Below are 3,561 nucleotides of genomic sequence, written 5' to 3'. Positions count from 1 at the left end.
AACTAAAGAATGATATAATAACTGAATTCCCTGAACATTCAGTGTCCCTCTCTCTGTCTCTCTCACTCTCTGCCTCTGAGAGGAGACCACACTGTCTGTGGAGTGTTACCCCTTTTCTAACTCTAACTTTGGCACGTGTGTTGAATTCTTTCCACACTCTCTGCCAAAGGACCCTCTTCTCTTGGTCTCCCTGCCATTCAGGGAAATTTGCCTTGTCCTGCATCATCTTTTCTGGCACCCACAAAAGGATCAGAGGACATAACTCGTCTCACACAAGTTTGCCAAGGCTCCTCTCATCTGAGTGGCTGGGATTTATTTCCTTATGCTGTGCAGATCAATTGGCCTTGGGTAAATGGTTGACACCGTTTCTAGGGGGCTGGTGAGAGACTTGTTCTCTAACTGAGCAAGAGTCCACAGGTCCTGTCTACTTTTCTTACTTTTCTTCCTCTAACTTCCCTGACTGACGTCACCATCGGAATTGCAGAGAAGACTTGCTGAGGGACCTTGTCCAACTCCAAATTAAAAGACTACGCAGCACTTTTAGGCCCCAACAGAATGGGTAAGCCCCCATGGGAATCTTCTGTTTCTTCCTCTTAGCCTTTTGCTTTCATTTTTGCTGGTAGCGCGCAATCCAGGAAGCGGTGGGCTGTGGAAACTTGCCAGGGCTTACTCCCTCACCTTGCCCCTTATTTTTTCTTTCCTTCCTTTCCCTCTGGCAGTAGGGAGCCCAGGGCCCTGCCTGCATCCCTGTTGGAGCCGCAGGTAAACCCCTGTGCACGCTTGTAGCAGTAGTGGGCCCAGACCTCTACGGCATTTGCCACTTCTAGCAGTGGAGGGCCTAGACACGTGCTGCTGTCCCTCCCCCAACTTCTGCTTTCCCAGGTGGCACTGCCCACAGGGCACACATGCACCCCTCTCCAGGCGGAGTAACATGCTTTCAGATTCAGGCGCAGCTAGGATTGTGTTCCCTGGAGTCTTGGGGTTAAGGTTCAGTGCTTTTACCCAGGGTGCCCACATTCAATTCTCGATAAAGGGAGAATATTTTTCTTCCTTCAGCCCCAGCTGCATGGGCACTTGTCAGCCTGCACCCCACAGCCCAGTTGTCCGCAAAACAGGCAGCTAGCAGCGGAGACCCATTGGGGCCCCTGCCCCCTCTCCACACTAAGAATCGGAGGGTGACCAAGAAGTTTGACCTGTAAATGGTTCACTAAACTACAATACCCTCTCACAATTAGATCTTTTTTTGCAAGAAACAGGAAAAGTGGGGCAAAGTCTCCTATGTCCTTTACCAAGACCTAGACTTATTAGGTGGCCCAATGATAGGAGCGCCTTCCCGGATATCTCAAAATAATCAAGAATTTTCTCCTCTCCCTTCACCCTTGGACTCTGAGGGAAAACCGAGTTCTCTGGGGACTCCATCTATTTCATCACTCCCTGAGGAAACTAGATATGCACCCTCACAGAAGTTACAAATACTGATGATGGGGAAATAATAAGAGTATGTGCATTACCTCTGATCTGTATTTGTCGGTGTCATATATATAATACGGTGGTTGAGTTAAGAATTCTAATTATGATGGAAAGGAAAATGTATGTTTTTGGTAACAGAAGGTATAAAGTATGGGGATATATTTTGAAGGAAATTGAAGGAAAGGTGTTTGTCTTAAAGTTGATTATTTCTGAACGAGTGAGAAGAGGCAAACCAAAGGAATGAGGAAAGTTGTAGTAGGTTTGCGAAGAGAAATTCTGAGAGGAAATTTGACATGTGAGTAAGCTAAATAAGACTGGAAATTTAAATGTCAAAAATAAGTGAATACAAAACTAGAGTTGTGTTTTAATGTTTCTTAGACTATTGGTCTGCTACTAATAATATGGAAAAGTTTTCTGAGTAGAAAACAAGGATTCTGTGCTTCATCAAAATAATTTTCTGTGTTTTATGTAGCCTTAACCAGTTTTCTGAGGCTTTTAGAGAATATACTAACATTGGCCCAAAGTCTGAGGGCCAGACGCTCCTGGCTATACATTTCATAACTCAGGCTGTGCTCAATATTCAGAAGGAAGCTCCAAAAGCTCCTCCCAACCCTGCAGGCTGCCTTGGAATCAGAGGTCTTTAAGGGGTCCAATAATTGGGACCGGGCAGAGAAAGAAGCAGAGTACAAAAAGGCACTAATTTTAGCTGCCATAATAACGGGACCATTTTGAGGTGACCCTAGGCAATAAAAACCTTTCAGATCTGGAGGGCCTCCACCTTGGTTGCCACAGTTGGCATCTTTGGGACTGAGGCATAATCAATGTGCAAACTACGAGAAGGAAGGGCACTGGAAGGGTGAGTGTCTATCCAGCCCTGGGAAGCTAGAGAGGGGTGGACCTCATAAGCCCTCTCCTCTCATAGCAAGCCTCTCATGAGAGAGCCGCTTCCTCCTCCAACAACAGAGGCGCAAGCTCTCATGCTCACTGGCTCCAGTTGTAGGGAAACCCATTGCAACCACAACAGTGGAACCTCAGGTCACCTTCGAAAGGGCAGGGGAAAAAACCTGAATTTTTACTACATACTAGAGCTACCTACTCTGTCTTGACTCGTCCTATGGACCTCTCTCCAACGTTAACTGCACAGTGACAGGAATAAATAGCCAGCCTAACTTAAGATAATTTACTTTTCCCATTGTGAGACTGGGACTATCAACAAAATTCTCCACCACACGTCAGGACCAGGGTCCAGTGCAAAGAACACTTCATCCCGGGAAATGGGGCACAGCCAGAAAGGCAGCCCCCTTGCCCATCACACAAAGCACATTTGTGGGGAACGTAAGGCTAAACCATTTGTAGATAACCCGCTTCTATGTCAGGGTTTCCTACAAGCAGAGCAGATCCCTCCCTGAGGTCTATTAAAAGTCAGCCATCAATGTAAACAGAAAGGGCCCTACCAAGTTTTGTTAAGTTCCCCAAGTGATGTCAAATTACAAGGAATCAACCACTGGGTATATTTGTTTCAAATTAAACCAGTCTCTTATGAGTCTTTAGAGACTCCACCAGAAAATAAACTGGGAAGCGTGACCTATTCCTGTGAACCTGTCGAAGATCTTAAACTCTTATTCCAGAAAATAGATAAGTCCACACATCCCAGAAAAATCAGGAAACTTTCCCGAATAATTATTCTTTTAGCCCAGTGTCTATGCCACTACTCTCTTCAAAATGATTCAATTTCCTTTCGCTAGATATCTTTACCTTGAATTAACAAACTGCCATGAAAAAGTAACTTCATTGTCAATTACCTCTATTAATTTTGACTTTTGTCTTTTCAATCTTTTTGCTAAATTTATATCTTCTGGGCAGTAAGGCTTCCTACCACTTCTACATGCTGGAACGACTTCACTTTCATTGTCTCTGGGGCCCTTAGAATAGACTTCCAGAGATTTTTTTATTCCCTGTAGGCAGGGACTACATACAGCCCTATCTTAACTCTGAAGAAGTTACTGAAAACAGACATCCTTCCCTCAACATCCCCTTAAGAATAAGAGAATAAAATCGCCAAAGGGGGAATAATGTAGGGAGGAGGCAAGA

Source organism: Pteropus vampyrus, unplaced genomic scaffold (genome assembly GCF_000151845.1).
Source record: "Pteropus vampyrus isolate Shadow unplaced genomic scaffold, Pvam_2.0 Scaffold366, whole genome shotgun sequence".
Classification (NCBI taxonomy): domain Eukaryota; kingdom Metazoa; phylum Chordata; class Mammalia; order Chiroptera; family Pteropodidae; genus Pteropus; species Pteropus vampyrus.
Note: the sequence above shows the minus strand (reverse complement) of the source record.